Source organism: Poecile atricapillus, chromosome 2, assembly GCF_030490865.1.
Source record: "Poecile atricapillus isolate bPoeAtr1 chromosome 2, bPoeAtr1.hap1, whole genome shotgun sequence".
NCBI classification, from domain to species: Eukaryota; Metazoa; Chordata; class Aves; order Passeriformes; family Paridae; genus Poecile; species Poecile atricapillus.
Genome location: NC_081250.1, coordinates 13177897 through 13194822, shown reverse-complemented (window position 1 = coordinate 13194822; position 16926 = coordinate 13177897). Strand labels below are relative to the sequence as shown.

Sequence of the window (16926 nt, the reverse complement as noted above, 5' to 3'; positions counted from 1 at the left end):
TAGGAAATGGTCTAGACTCCTACAAATTCTTGTGAATAGTGAGGAATATATACATTAGTGTGCCAGATGACATATCTCTGTTATACATGCCAGATTAAAACAAATGGAGTCTGAGTGTAGATTTCAGCTGAGATAGCCTTCTGGAGAAGTTCACTGTCTTTCTGAAGATTTTAAAGCTCTGTTTTATTGATCAGATACTTGAGAGTGAGAGGTTGAACTAATTCCACCTGAATTCATTTTATCTGAATGTAGGAGTGTAATCTTTGCTTACAGCAAATGAGGGACATGAATTTACCCAGTAGTCTGAAGTTTTCCCTTCTGGTGTTCATTTCACATGCTTATACTTTAAGTCAATATGATCTAGAAAGTCATGAAACATAGAAAATATCTACAATTTTTTTTTACATAACTTTAGACTTCAGGCAAAATATAAGACTAAAAATGGCATAAGGTCTTGTTGTTTTTAGTGATAATGAGGGGTTGGTGTGGTAATGACTTGCCTGAATGCCAGTTAAAAGTGGCTTTTTCTATGGAATTTGGGTAAATTGACTGGCCAATGTATAGGAAAATAAGCTGTTCCATTACACTTATTTCAGAATGCTTTCCTATGTAGGGATTCTGTAACAGAGTAAAATCTGTTACTTTATTGGCAGAATTATTATTTTACAATGCAGTATTCTTGTGATATTCCAGCAGAATGTATGTGCAGGGAAAGGTATTCTGAAGGAGGATGCAAAATTCATTGTTCTGAATCTTCATGTGGTCAAGATGTTAATGTCAAAAGGGTTTGTTCATTCCTATTCTGCCTGCAGATTGAGATTTCCCATTTGTGTCCCAAGACAGTGGGGTGTCAGGATGTGGAATAGGGATTATACTTTTGGGAAAATTTTTGTTTGTTCATTTGTACATGTTTGTTTGTCTTTTTAGTAAAAAAATATAAGAAAAATAAAGAACCCAAATTTTTAGAAATTCAGTCCTGAGTTTTGATCATAATTTCGTATTTCTGAGATTTTCTAAAAATGAAGCCTATATCTATCTTGAGAACTTTCATATTCATCCAAGGCCTTGAAAATTAGGTTTCTTAATTATTATTCTTAATTATTCTTAATTATTATATTAATTATTCTTAATTATTATTCTTAATTATGTATTATATTGCTGGTTGAAAATGGCGTTTTTATGTTGTTCAGTATAAAATATGAAGACTACTTTTTTTGCTCTAACTTAGAGAAAAGCTTGAAGTTTTGCATGGCATGGAAACTGAGAAATTAAATTTTTAAAATTCTGAATTACTGTAACCTGATATGCAGATGATTTTGCTTTGTTAGTATTGACACATGCTACATGTTGGTATTTTATGGCAAAAGTATAGAACAAGTGAAGTGATGAAGTAAAAATATAATGGAAATTTAAAAAAAACATACAGCAGCAGTTATTTATTGGAAATTATCACATTTAAGCTTTCATCAAAATCTTTGTATTTTGCTAAAATTGCTTTTTCCAGAGAATAGTACTGACCAAATTTTATTTCATCTAAAATCTTCCTGCATCAGTATGGTAGCTATTTCAAACATGAAGGGAAGAGGCTGCTTGCTATTAGGTGCTGCAGTCTGAAAACTGCCTCCATTAATATCAATGAGGATTAAAGGTGAAACAATACATAGTCATTTATTAGTCATCAGTATCTGATGGTCCATCTAGCTTGAAGATCAAGTATTTGCTTTAAAAAGGAGCAACAGCAGTATCAATTCCAGGTGTAATGGGTTTGAATAAAAAGTTTAAAGTCTAAATTGCCTATATAGTTGTGCAAATACATAGGTCAATTCTTGTATGCAGTATCTACAATCTCTAGGGCACATCTTTGCAGTGGGACTGTGGGATAGAGGGGGTGAATTCTTGTTCATTCAATCCTCAGGAAATGTCTGTGGATATGAAAGAAGAGCTCACTTGACCAGCTAGAGGCCTTGAATCTTGGTGTTGTGATAGGTTACCACTTCTCTTTTCCTAAGGTTTGTTCTCTGAAACAGCTGCCAGACTGATATTTGTGGTTAGAAGGAAAAAAAAAAAAAAGACTTTGGTTGAATTTACTTGTGATATTTTAAAAACAGTGAGAAGGTTTGGTATGAGTAGCAATAAATTTAGATCTGGTTGTGGAGGGAGATATCGAGACTGTGAAGGGAAAAGGAAGAAAAAAACGTCAGAGATTAGATAAGCAGCTGTAATTTTCATGGCATACATGATCCAAACCTCAGAAGACATTGCGGTTCATTTATCATTGGATTTTGACCTGTGCGGGAAATTCTTTTTAGGAGAAATACTGTAGTGAATTGGCAAACCCCATATACATTTCCTTTGAAACCTTTTGTCTTTATGCCAATGTAAGCAAGAGAAATGCTTTTACCATAAGCCTTTCGATTTCTTATAACCCATGATCGTTACTTCATTCTTAACACACTTAAGCAGTGGATTAAAGTTTTTTTTTTTTTTTTTATTTTTTTTTTTTTTAAAGAACAAGTCTAAGGGGTTTTTCTTGTAATTAGGGTAAGGGGGGGAAATATCCCACTGGACAATTACTTTCTGCATATTTTTAGGTCTCTTACATTCAATAGAGCTCATCAATGGGCAGCAGTGAACATTAAAATGCATGAAGTTGAATTAGGCTGTTCGGCCCCCAAATGGCCCCATAGGCAAACACCTTGAAAGAATTGTCATTTAGAATACAACTAGCAAATAATATGTATTTTAGGCTGGAAGCATAGAGGCATTTAAAGTTTGAATCATAATTGTAAAAGGATGAGTATCAAAAGCAGCTGTGGAATGAAGCCAAGAAATTATCAGTTTTTCAAAACACCATTTACAAGAGGCATTTTTGATTTTTCTTTGGTTACAAATCCATAGATATATGCAGCCAGCATACTGAATCATGACAGATCTTTGGTGTATGAGGTGATGGGGTTTGTTTCTTCAAGTTTTCCTTTGCTGCTGTTTAATCTGTAATTGGTCCCTATTCCTGTTAATTTTAATTGTATGCTCTGAATTTAGAGGTTTTATGTTGGTACACTTGGCATGCTTCCATTTTATCCTTCCTTGCCATGCTGGAAATGGGCTCTGGATCAGACACTGCAAAGGACATGCATTTGCAATGATGCTTTTGAAAGCAGGCCTATCCCCAGAAGCACACATCTGCTTGTTGATGCTGCTTCGAAGCTCAGAGTGCTTGTCATAGGTGCAGTCTTCAGTGTCTGAAAACACTGGGTGAAACAACTCAGTGAGAAACTCTCTCTCTCTTGCTTTTCTTTCTTAGCTGTTTTCAGGCTGTTTGTGACACCCAAGGGATTGAAAGAGAATTCTGGAATGTTATCCAACACCAGGAAAATTTGGATACTGCAGAAGAAAGATGGCTTTTTCTTTTTCTTTGTTAGAAGAAATGTATGCCTTCTTTCTGTATTGACTAACATGGCTTTTCTTCATAAATCAAACAGAACGCATCTGGAGACACCTCCTGCCAGATATGCTGCCGTGTTTTGTACTTACAGAGGATCAGTGATGAGTTGTTTCACTTCAGAGGACAATTCTTCAGTGACAGTTTCTTGAGTTTGTTGGGTCCCAGTTGCACAGAGGAATACCTTGCTCTCTGCAACACAGGGGTGGTGTCTTCCATAGTGGTTCTCTACTCTCATCTGTGCATTTTGCTACTCTGAGACTGCAATGGTAGAGCATGACCTTTTGCATTTTGGGGTTTTAACAAAATTGTATCAATTATATTGTCTCTAATGTGGAGGGTCTCCAAATGTTTGTGGAGACTGGTCTTCAGTGGTATGGTAGGAAAAGAAAATACTCTAATGGAGGGGAGGAAGATTCAGGTGTGAAATGCATGCAATGCTATGCCATGCACTGGCCTCATGCATATTCTAATAGGTAATCACTAACTTTCAGAAATAAGTCAATTAAATGGTTTTCTCCCACACTGGTATGCCACATATCCATAATCCAATGCTATTAATGCACATCCTCCTCAATCCCACTGCACTTTTCTGCCTGGAAAGTGGACAAGACAGGAAATCTCTCTGCCCATTCCTGCCATGTGACCACATGAAAGTGAATCAGAATTTGGCTTGTCCTGAGAATTTTACCAGTAATGCTGTAGAGCATGTTTGAAGAAAAGCAAAGTTTTCTGCTTGAGTAAAATTTGTTTTCCTGATGAATTCCGTGGAGCTTTAAGTGGAAACCCTCTTTGGTAACTGAACAAAGCCATCAGGTATGTTATCTGACTTGACAGTCTGGTGTTTGATTAATCAAACTGTTAATTTGATTTTAAATGACTGATGCTCTTTTAGTACATCTGACTTAAGTGCCTGTTTATAATTACGGTACTGAATCAAAGGCTCTTCCCAACCATTGTACAGATTAGTTTGAGAAGATGTGTTTTGATTTTAGTAGTCGTAAAAAAATAGCATTGGTGTTTACTTTAAAGCACAAATATGTTCAAAGAAACACATAGTTAAAGTGATAAAGCAGTGCCCTCACACTTTTTATCTGAAAAAGGAATGCAAGGGTGCAATTTTTAATAAGTTATATAAACAGCACACTTTATCTTCTAAAGAGATAACCAGTTTGGGGGCATTCACAGCAGTTTGATTGGTGGGCACTTAGCTTTGTGTAATGAACATACATCATGCAAAACTTTTGTAAAACTGCTGGAGGTAGGGGATTTAATCTTGTGTGCAGCTGCTTGCATCTTGTATTTTGCTGGGAATAAATTCCTGTGGAAGTCAAAAACTGAGTAATAGCATATAGTAATTCAGTGTGCTGTGGTATATTTTCAAGTGGTTGGAGTAAATATTCAGATATTAGGATAGCTGTATGTTCATGGAGGTTATGGGGAAGGTCCTTATCCTATAGACAGCCAAGCACACTCTTCCTTGAAATAATCTGCATAGTCCCATTTGGCCTGATAGTTATATGAGTTATATGAACCCTTAAATGCAAATTAAACCCATCAATTTCTGCAGGGTTCACATATGATTGTATCTATAGCTGCAGGAGGCTGTCTGCACTTGGAGAAAAGTGGCCACAAATTTCTGCAAAAACACTTTTTTGAAATAGTTTAGATTATGGCTAATCACTCACATGGTAAATTCAATCTCTGGTAAATGTGCAAAATACTTTAGAAGTGTCATCTTGGTGTAGCAAATAAAAAATGTCTGGAGGCATTATTTCTGCCTATTTTTAAATTCTGTATGTCTCAGATAATACATTATCATCTCTCATTTTACTCAAAATCAGCTTGAATATCTCAGGGGTGTGTATAGCAACACTGTAATTATATAGCAGACAATCTGATCACTTCACAATGACACTATTTTTTCCAAGTGTGTTTTTGGGCATCGTGGAGATGTGGGTGTTTAAAAAACAATCTAAATTTAAAGAAAGTTTTCTATGCCTTCTTTTTTTGTTTCCCAACTACATCCCATTTCAAGAGGCTTGGTGTGCAGAGGAAAGATACTCAGTACTTTCTGGAAGTTAATAGCCACATAGGCAATTCAGGCACTGTAAAAGCCCAAATCATTAGTCATTTTTGAAAATGACTTGGTTAAAGAACACTAGACAATGTATCTCTGTATCTGTAGGGTTTACTTTTTCCTACTTCTTTTTTCTCATATCACAATTTCCTAAATTCTTCGGTCACTGCAGCCTTTCCAGAGTACACAGACATGCATTTTGTCTGTAAAACCAAGCTAAAATCACCTCGTTGACACTTCCCTTTAGTTTTTCATATATCATGTAGAAAAGTATGAAGGCATGAAACAACATTGTTTTTTCCTTAACAGGGCATTGTTTTGGGGAAAAAATTATTCTCTAAAGGAAGGAAGCATTGGAAAATACAGTTTTATCTCTTCTCCATCTGCATCTGATCCCTAGAAAGCTGAATATTCTCACTTAGCATTCCTAAATGACTCTTTGTTGGCATGTCACTAGCCTATATTTTTTTAACCTGGTTTATAGAAAAACTGCTGAACTTGGCTGGGTTAATGGAGCTTGTGTCCCTTGAATGAGGCGAAGTGTACCCTGAGAAGAACTTAGATAAATCTGTGAATCTGATTTTTAATTTTTTTTTTTATTTTTATTTTTATTTTTTTTAATTTCATGGCTCTGTGTTCTTCCTCTGTGACATTCACAACCAGGTTACTTGTACCTGAGTGTGCAGAGTACCTCTGTTAGAGCTGTGTATCCTCAGGATTCCAGGGTGTACTGAGTCCTGGATCATGCATGTAGAGAGTTACTCTGGGCTCTGTTTTACTTTTGCCATCTGTGTTCAAAAACACTGCAGGTTTGCAGTGGGGAGCCACATCATTGTTCTTTCTTATTCAGCCTGAGACTGCTGAAGGTCCTTCCTGGGGACTGGAATGGCTTAGAAATGGGGTGAATTTGAAGTTCAAGAGAGATAGCTAGAAATGTCTACTGGGAATACTGAATACAGTCTAAGGCAGTGGCAGTGGTTATGACTTTGTGAAGCCATAACACCAGTGAGAATGGCATTTTCCATAGGTTTTCAGAAGCCTGCAGGGCCAAGTGAAAGACAGGAGCATCTGTCCTATGTGTTTCTTGGGTTTGTGAGTTTAAAAAGAAAATATGTTTCTTTTTCTTTCAGAATGAAAGAAAAAAGGATTTTTTTTTACTGTAGGAACCCTAGGGATGGGGCCAGAATTAATTTCAACTAATTGTAATACCCAGCTGAGATTAGGAGCCCTGTTCTATAGAGCATGAGAAGAGGCAATTTTAGAGTAGCAACACTGAATTATCCTTTAAAGCTGTCTCTCAGCATTGACTTATATAGGCAACCTTTGTTGATGTGCCTCCTAATTAGGCACCCCAGAGAAATTCCTGCAGTTAGTGAGATGAATTTGGATCTCAGTGAAATAAAACTTCCTCAAATTTATCTCCTGTCTATGGCAAAAAATGATATAGAAGAACATACAAGCGTTTAAATTTTACAGAAAAGTGTATTTTTAATCTGGAGAGTTGATCACTAAAACTTACTTTGGTTAAATGCCTTGCCTTGCTTAGCTAAGGAGATGAGTCAAAACCTAATTTTTTTTTTTTCTGCAGATGATTTTCATTTGCACCACCTTTATTACTTTTGAGCATATTTTTACAGCCCGAAGTTCAAAATTTCCATTTGCGTATCACAGATGGGGAGTATATCATATTTGATGATACACTGCAGAAATATTGTTTAATTTGGATGGCTCTCTTACAGAGAAATAGAAGTAATGGTACCATTTACCTAAAATGGCAGCTGTAAAATTCTGAAAAAATAAGTAATATATAATAGACAGTAATATTACATGTGAATAAACATTCTTTTATAACAAGATATGAATGTGCTCTTTGCAGCATTATGAAATTCGACCTTAGGCTTTGGATATACTTTAATCACTCTCATTCTTCTTCTACCTAAACTTAAAATTTAAATAGTGAAGAGCTTAATTATACTTTTTTCTTTTAATTTGCTTGTTTTGTATGGATCTCTTGCTAGAACTGCACCAGGACAAAACTTAGATTATTTTGAAATCAGATGAAATGCAGCAGCATGGCAAAAGAGTTCAGCATAGAGGATTTAATACTCTTAAAAAACCATTATTACCATTAATTTAAAGAAGTCTGTGCCAGTTATCCAAGCTAACTCTTGGAGCCTGAAATAAGCATTTTCTCACAGATAGTGCTAGTCACTCTCTTCTCTAGCAGTGACCTCCCAAAGAAATTCCTTCATGAAGAAGACATTTCTGTGGGGAAAAGAAGGAATGTGAACTTGTGTATCCTGATAAGTAGCTGCTGCTAAATTATTAACTGAATATCTCAGCCTCAGTTCTGGCAGTTCCAGCTCTTGTTCTCCTTCAGAGCAGCTTTAAGTGTAATAATTGTTGACTGTAGCATGAAGACTGAAAGTGAGGGGAACAGGAGCTCATACTTAACAAAAACCTTGTTGCAAATCTCTCTTTTTAAGCTGTCTTGACTTAGTTATAAATAAATGAATGCACTTTATTATGGTTGTACTCGGATGTGGGTGGTTTGTGTGGTATGGTTTGTTGGGTATTTCTCTTTTTTTTGTCTCTCTTTTTAATTTTTTTTTTTCCTCTCTTTTTGGTTTGTTTGTTTTGTTTTGTTTTGTTTTCTGGTGAGGGGAAACAGATTTTTATATATGTAATTAGGTAATTGATCCTGTACTGCCTATGGATTGAAGTCAAAAGCTATTAACTTCACGCCTTTAAATGCACAAGGCAGAGTATTTACAAGGGTAAAAGAACACCTATATGGATGCACTGCTGTGTGCAGAGATAAGTTATGGGTGCTAGGCCACACTATTTGAATTTCTTTGGATATACTTAGCATTTAATGATGAGGTTGAAGGGGTATCTCCCCCTGCTGCACAAGTTCCTAAGCACTTTCACCCATACACCAGTTTTGGCTGGGAGCTTGTACTGGTTTTAGTACTGTGCCCTGTTGGCTTGGATTTGCCAAATTATTGATGTTCACGTCTGGACTGGTCTCTGCCAATAAGCTCAGCGCAGGTGAAAGGGGTTTTGCAGTAGTATGGAAAGGGAAGGAGTTTACAAAACCCCAGAGATCTAGGAGAGTATGTACAGGGTGGACAGGGAGTCCAGGCAGCTGATGACAAGGGACTTCAGATGGATTATTTAAAATGTTTTTGTTTGCACATTTAGTCAATATATTAAAGATCTTCACTTTCAAGAAGTTGATGCAGTCGACACTGCCTAGGTGGTCTCAAAATTCCTGCAAAATACCTTTTTTTCCTAATCAGACCCAACCATCATCCCCTGGGTGGCTCCTCCAGAGCAGGATGGTCTTAAAGACCATCAGCAGTACTTGTCCCATCTGCTTGTGCTTCACTTTGCTTTCTGTGCTGTTGTTGTTTTTTGTTAATGCTACTTTGACATTAACATACTAATCCTGCTTGAGAAATCCTCTCTCCATTTGGAATATCAGAGTTCTTGCGCCTCTGCTGGGTACAGCTCTTAGGGTATTCTGCAGGGTGGGGAGACTATAGGAGAGTGAGTGTTCAGATATTTAAACTGAGTTTAACTGAGCTAAACTCTATACAAGGGTTAATCCAGTTTAGAGCTCCACACAGTTTAATGTCCTCTTCCAAATTAGCTTACAGAGTTCTCTGCTCTGAAGGAGAGCAGTTCTTGGTACTCATACCAGGTTTTGAAAGCTACTTTATTTATTTTCAGATTTTAAGTATGTTACACATATGTTTCTGATCCTCCTCTGTCCTCTTTATGTATTGAAATCCTCACTGAGGAGCCTGGAAATAATCTTGTCTAATTGCTAATCACCAGATTTTTTTTTTTTTAACCATCAAATTTTTCCCATATAAATCAAGTCCCTGAGCGTATGAATCTCTAAATTCTTACTTTGTGCTCATGTCTCTAATAGTTACTCATTGCAATACTCTGTATTTAGGCACAAATAGTTTTTCTTCTTTTTTTTATTTTTTATTAATCTACATTAATGAAGGCTTTGGAGGTGTCTTGGTGATTCCTAGAGCATTTGAGGAGTGAAGAAACAAGAAGGTGAGTAGTAAGAGAAATCCTTCATTTAGTCTTCAGGCACTCCTGAGCAAACTATATTCGTAATTTTCTAGTTAGAAAGAGGAAAATATGTATGAAGTTAGTGGTGAGTGCCTGTCCCTCTACAGTTCAAACCAAGGCTTGTTTAGGTTAACTGGATAATTTTCCTTACCTACTACATAAGTTGGAATTGGATCCTTCAGGAAATTTTTATGAATGGCATCTATAATGTAATATTTTAAAGAAGTTTCTAAACTCTGACAATGTGGGAGGGAGAATATCCCACTGCACACAGCTCTGCTGAATATGTTTTCTTAATAGGTCTGTAGATGAAAGTAAAAGACTATTATAGTTGTCTGGCCTGATGTTACCGAGATTAACAATTTTTAGTCACTAATGTTTTTAGGAAGCCTCCTACTTCTCTTTGAACAGTGGTGTATAGTACAGGTTGTATCATAAATATTTATATACAAATATAAGTACGTGTATCCTAAACTTAATGAATGAAAATTCGATTGTTGTCAAATTTAAGATGTGGATTTCCAGAGGGATTACAATTTCTGAAGGGTAACCTTAGCTAGAAAAGAATAGTGTAATTAAAACAAACTATTGCAGATTCATTGATAATACTTCTACTTCAGAAACAGAGTTGGCATGTCTTCATCTATATTGTTTATTAAAACCTCTCCTTTTTGCTTTGATTCTCTCATGCTGTGCTTAGAACTTCTATTTGCTGAGGAATTAAACATTCACATTTGCTTCCTGAGTATTTTCTTAAGCTTGTGGCAGACAAAACGAAAGAAAAACAAAGATTGTCTGGAAATTCAAAAGTAATTTAGTTCTATAAATCCTTTCAGGAGATCCTGTGTTTACTAAGTGAACTACATAGGGTTAATTTACTAAAGTGTTCTGAAGGACTTGCCCAAATGAGAAAAGAAACATTACCTAGAGTTGCTGTTCTTTGCCAGGAACAAAAGTAAAACAAATCAGTGGCAGGATGAGTGGATCCGGTTAAATAATAATGTCTCTCCAGCAGGAAGTCTGTCTGTCAACTGAAAGGTGAGACAGCAGTATAATGACAATGCCCCGTGGATCAACTCTGAGAGTAAAAAAAAAACATCCCACAACAGAACCCACCCCCAAAACCCCGTCAATGAAAATATAAGATGACAGAATTCACAACAGCATTTTTTTAGTCTTTAAGCTCAAGTGTCTGGAAACACATTTCTTCTCTAGGGTTATTCACATGCAGATTCCTCCTTGTGGTGGAATGCCCCAGGGTAAGGAGAGCAGGATTTGGCCCTTTCTGTTTGCTCACTGAGGCCAAGTGCTGCTTTCTCACTGAAATACCTGCCTCAGAGCTGTACAGCTGTGATACGCAAGAGTAGCTTTGGCATTTCCTTTTTTTCTTCGGTATAGGAGGTGAGTCCTGTGAAATCTGAAGACTTTGTGTGGAAATGAAGCATGCAGGGGTAGGTGACATGCACGAGTTTTGGCTGGAGTGGGGATGCCTTTGTGACAGCAAAGATAGAAATAAAGCTTATCAGAATGAACAAGTTAAGTAAGGTTTATCAGAATTAATAATCATGTTAAAACATCCACAAAAGCTTTTCAGTCTGTTGCTCTGTTATTTGTATTTCAGTTCGGGATGAGTGCAATGCTCCTAGGACACATGAAAATTCCTTGGAACTAACAGTTTTAAGTGCTCATTGTCTCTGAGAGAAAATCTAGCTATTTAATATGTTATTTAAATATGGATTTAACAGCTGACAGAAGTTTGAAAACTTTGGTTTCTGTTTCTAGGACTTTCAGCATATAATTTTTCAAAATCAGTGTATTTTTATTTTTAATATATTAATATAATAAAAACTATATATTTATAAATTTATAAAGTAGTATATTATAAATTATATATTTATTTTTAATATATTAATATATTAATATTTTATTTTTAATATATTAAGCCTCCTCACACTGGCATAGAGAAATCCCAAATTGCTGTTCCCAAATCTGCAGGAAGCAAAGGTGTTGGGTTGCTTTGCTTTGGGTTCAGATCTCATTTCCATTTGGTAATTGCTGTGAGAGGTTTACCTGCTCTAGTGTAGTTTATTTTGTCTGGAAACACCTCTGTCTCTCTGTGTGGCTGCTAAGCAACAGCTCAGATATTTACTGTCAAACAAATAAAACAAAAGCCTCATCTGCCACTTGGAGGCCCAACGTCATGAGCCTCTCAGCTGGGTCATGATATTTGAGAGTCAGCTCTAAACTTAGTTTTTGACCACACAGTAATTTAACTGTAGGAATCCTTTCAGTCTTCATGTTAAGTAGGGAGATTGTAACTATATGGAAGTGTTCTAATGCCTCATATATTATTTATTTTAAATTGTTATGTTTTTCCCCCATCAAAGGGTGAAAGGAAAACTTACCTCGTGAGACAGCTTAATTTTCAAATGTAGAATTACCTTTTTGGTTACCCTGGAACAACAAGGGATTTCTTTAATAAGTTCCTGCCATGATGAGAGCTGAACCTTTCCCTTCTAGTGCATCCCTTGCTTGACCCAAAACAATAACCAAAATGTATTTCTTGGAATTGGTCTGGAGAAACAAAAAAGGAGTACAACAGAAAACCCAATTCCCAGAAGAAGCAGTCAGGCAGAAATGTTATTGACAAAGGGAAATTACCACTGAGGCAAGTGGGTAATCAATAGTAATCAAGTTGGTGGCTCTAAAATACAGAAGTTTCACTCAAGACTTGTATTATGTTCATCTGTAGTGGGTCAGAGGCCAAGAAAGACTAATTGCATTTGAAGTAAACTTTTCAGAAAGATCTGGGGAACATGAAAATTCTGTTTTTAATAGCTGGCATTTGTCCCCTTCTCCAAGGCTGTGGGTGCTAGCTGCACCCTCTGTCACTATGACCAGCAGCAAGTGGGTGGCTCCTTGCTGTTTCAGCAGGTCTGTGTTCTGGTCATTCTGGAAACTGCAGCTGACATCTGCCTGGTACCTGTACACAAACAGTCCTACACTGGGAGAGGCCTCAAAAGCACAGAGAAGTGTTTTTGGGAATTACTTCAATAGTGCTGTTAAAGCCTGTTGCCAAAAGTAGGTACCTAAATATCTCAAGATCCCATGTGCTGTGCACCTTATCATAGGGTTATGCAAATATTTTAATGTTGGCTAGTTAAATGAATTTTGGTTTTTTCACCAGGAAATGGGTGCACCTGGAATGGTGAAAGAAATGTTCAAGGAAGCCATGGCACCAAAATAACAAAGTGTTCCAGAGTTGCCTTTTACTGTTGCGGGTTTCAGTATTTGTGGAGGAAATAATAAAAGAGGCCTGAAAAACAAAATCTGCTCAATTGACTTCATGGATTTTGAAGCAGTTAGTTCCCATACAAAGTCCTGCTGTGTATGGGTTTGGAATATTAATTTTACAGGCTAATCCATCTGGCCATCTGCTCATCTGAAATTCAAACAAGGCTGTGTATTGCAAGTTAGTATATTATAACAACCAATAGTTATAAGTGATCAGCAGAATATGTCATTCTGTCTTGCTCCTCCATCAGTGAATGACTACGACATGTCATTTAATACTTCAGCTACTGATTATTCCTGATGGGGAGGAATGGTGAGAAAGCAAATGATTCAGCTGGTAGTGATGTTTGGCATGCATCTTGTGGGTCCACTTTTTTGCTGCTCTCTCCCATGCTCCAATTATTATGGGTTGTGCCAAAGGCTAGAGGAAAGACTGTGTTTAGATCTTTAGATTGGAAGTAGTGTGACAAATAATTTCCTCTGAGAATTACTTTCCTGTGGAAAGAATTGGTCTTGACTGGATAGTCAAGACCAATATTTCAAGCTCTTGACTAGCCTCTGGAAACCATGAATATATGCAGGTTTTTTAGAAACCTAGTAAAAATTTGATTTGATGTAGTTCCAACCACCAAACTGAGGATTTCTGTGCAGAATTGAGAAATATGTATTGAGCTTTTTAATTTGTACCTGACTTTATTAAACATTCACTTAGTAGCTCATACTGTCTAACTCAACACCTTTAAATCACTAGTATTTGCCTAATAATTTTAAAATTCTAACTCAGATATAACAAAACTGGTATTTGTCATTACCTTTTTTTTAACTTAAAATGTAAACTTTAATTATTTTGTTTGAGAAAGGATGCCTTTGCAAACCATGTGATTAGAGTAGCTGCTAAAGTCTTTGTCACATCAGTGGTATGCTTGAAACATTTAAGATTTTTTTTATATTATGATTATACTCTTCTAATTTCGGTAAATTTTTGATGTGATTATGGCTTTAGTTACGTAATAAACATGAAACTCTAAGCAATAGTTTATTATTAATTCTTTATATTCTTAAGGTCCAGTACCACAACAAGAAAAAAAAAGGAAATAAAATGTGAAGTAGAATACAGTTCTGAGGCTTTTGATAATAGTTTTGTGTCTGACATTTGGTGCCTTTGGAACGCTTCATCATTGAGATACTTAAGAGTAAGGACTTTATTTTTAAAGAGAGAAATCTTGTCTTTCCAGTGTTCTATTACATGAAGTTGCCTAATGTCTGGGTTTCCACTTCCCATTCTGCAAAATGCATACAGTCAGAATTCATTGAATTATTTGAAAAAACCTGAATCAAACCCCAAATTTTTCCAGAATATAAATGTAATTTGCTTTTGGAGCAAATCCATTAATTTTCTTAGTCTGTGTGAGGAGTGATAGCAGGAACTGAATCATAATGTTTGGAAAGGACTTTAGAGTATTTAGAAAACTATAAAATATTATTAAGTGTATAATTAATTGCTCAAATTCATAGTCTTCCTAATGGGTTTACTTTGTTGTCGTAGTAAAATGAGAAGTTAGATTGCTCTAGGATATACATTTTTTTTGGTAAATTTTGAAACCACAGCAATTTGGATAACACATTTTAGCCTATATTATGGTTATGAGTTGCTGCATTACAAGGACTCCACATAAAGCCATACCATCAAGGGCAACATTTTATGTAGGTGAATAGTAACCATGAGAAATCAAAGAGGCTCAAAAAAAAATCCATAAAAAAAGGAGGAAGATGAGTGTACATGAGGGAGATGATATTTTTGTTTTCTCTGCTGTTAGTTATACTGAGAGAAAAGAAAAAGACTCATTTTTCTCTATTTGATATTGAGGAGGAGTCAGAGAAAGAAACCCTTTTGCTAAAAGCTCTGAATTAGTTTTGTTTGGCACCATTCAGGTGCTGTAGACCAGGATAACAAAGAAAGCTTTCAGTTTGCCTTGTTGAGGTTCACTGAAAGGAAAGAGTGTGACTTAAGGAAGAGTTTAGGTAGAACTTGGAGAGGCAATTAAGTAATTTAAATATTTCTGTTTGCCTTTCACTGGAAGACAACATAGAGTTTGGAAAACACAGAGTCAAAAATACTGTGCATTTCCCAAGCAAGTCTATCTTTGTTATTTCCTGCCTTGGCGTTACCTAAAAAGAAGAAGCAAAATGTGATATATTTAAAACCAATACCAAAAATCTAAGTACAAATAGGGTTTTAATTCTGGTGAATAAAGAATGATGAATGGAAGAAATACTAATAATGCAGATTTTGAAGAAATCCCTCATAATATTTAACCTTTTCTGAAACTGTTCACTCAAATAAATGACTAGAAAACATCTCCTAGATATTAGTAAGAAACTTGCTAATCTGATAAACTGATTGTATTAAATACACTGTTTTCTTTCAAAAGATACCTGATTTGTCTTCTCCTTTTATGAATATTTTTTATTGAGACTTTTCTACATTTTAATGTGACTGGAATAATTTTAAAACTGTGCATTTAATACTTTCTGGGAGTGTGGAAGTCCTGGTTTGGGACAAGTGAACAATTAGTATGTTATTTACAAAGCTTTGATAATGTGTACATCCTCATATCTGTGTCCCAAGGAAAAAATGTAAAAACTCTGTTTGTTACTGACTAATTTTCCACTTTTCTGTTGTTGCTCTGTCTAGTGCCTATTCTGACAACTCAAAATGTTGAACAAACAAAGTAAATAAGCACTATGGAAACCATAAATAATAAAATATTCATAGGCTTAGAAAAAAAATACATATTTAAGTTTCTTTTGGTCTCTTCAGGATGACTTTTGTCTCACTGTTTCAGTTTCAATAAAGGAGACAGCATGTGCTGAACAGATAAAATATCCATTTATGTCTGAGGATATCGAGCCAAGTTTTGTTATCAGCTGTACTGCTGTAAGTCACTCTAACTTCATTGGAGTTACTGTGGTATTACCTTGACAGAAGATGACAGCAATTAATTAGAGTAATGTAGTTTCTGTATACTCTAGTAAATCTAGAATAGCGATATCAAACTATAGGCCAGATTTCTCCCTTCATCTCCAACAGGAATCTAAAGTCAGACTTGGGTTCTAGATGAATTCAGTGGATGTTCATGTATTGCTCTGTGATGCAGTGCAGAGCCACACTAGGGCACTTTGATCAAGCCTTAATTTAGTGGTTAGGGCAGTTTCTTTGAAAACAAGGGATGAACACCTTTTATCTCAGGAGAACATATTACCCAAGTCTCCCAGAATCTGATTATATATTTTGTTGCTCTACTGTCATTTAAAGCAAGGGCACTGAACAGTTTTTCCACCCATGCTGAAAGTGTGCTGTATTTCTCACAGGAGAGAAACAGATAATCTACCTCACTGCCTATGCAGTGGACAGTTCCACCATTCATGAGCAGTGGCCATTTCTCTGGGATTTCAGAGAAATCGAGTTGAGAGGTGTGAAATATTTCTACATGACCGAACTTGGATTATCCCTCACCAAAAATGCAGAAAAAACACCTAGAAATGTTACAATCAAAACATCCATTATTTGGATTGCAGATTCAGAACTATTAAAATACAGTTACACACCATTAGACACATGGCACAGGACATGGATGAATTTGGCTGCCAGTAATGGTGTTTTTATCAAAGTGATTTACCCAGTTATTCTGTACCTGCTGGGTGTGTGCATGCAGGCATTATAAGCAGTAAGGAAACAAAAGACTGAAAAATGCAGTGATTTTTCCAGGTGCCATAGAACAGACACTCCCAATAATAAGAAAAAAGAAGAGGGAAAAGGCACTGTGGAAAATGAGATTCCTTGGCCGTGGACCTTGCCGTATTCCAAGTGGAGAATACAGGGAATATGTACCTGCAGTGTAGTCAATTACTGGGACAAGAGGATTTACATCAGAAGAGCCTGAGCTGCTGAAATGTCATCACATGTTCTACAAAAGAGTTTACAATTTAAAATGTAAACAGTCCTAGAATTTCA

At 36.0% G+C, this 16926-nt stretch overlaps 1 long non-coding RNA gene across 2 annotated transcripts in view; it reads left to right on the top strand.

Moving 5' to 3' along the window:
- LOC131576067 (uncharacterized) overlaps nucleotides 1-16926 on the top strand; it is a 70407-nt gene that overhangs the window by 39347 nt on the left and 14134 nt on the right. The window contains exon 1 of one of the 2 annotated variants that reach the window (XR_009276919.1): nucleotides 9545-9599. The exons of the other annotated variant lie outside the window; for it this stretch is intronic. This is a non-coding gene — a long non-coding RNA (uncharacterized LOC131576067). Of the gene's footprint in view, nucleotides 1-9544; nucleotides 9600-16926 lie in introns of those variants that run through there. 2 annotated transcript variants of the gene reach the window in all.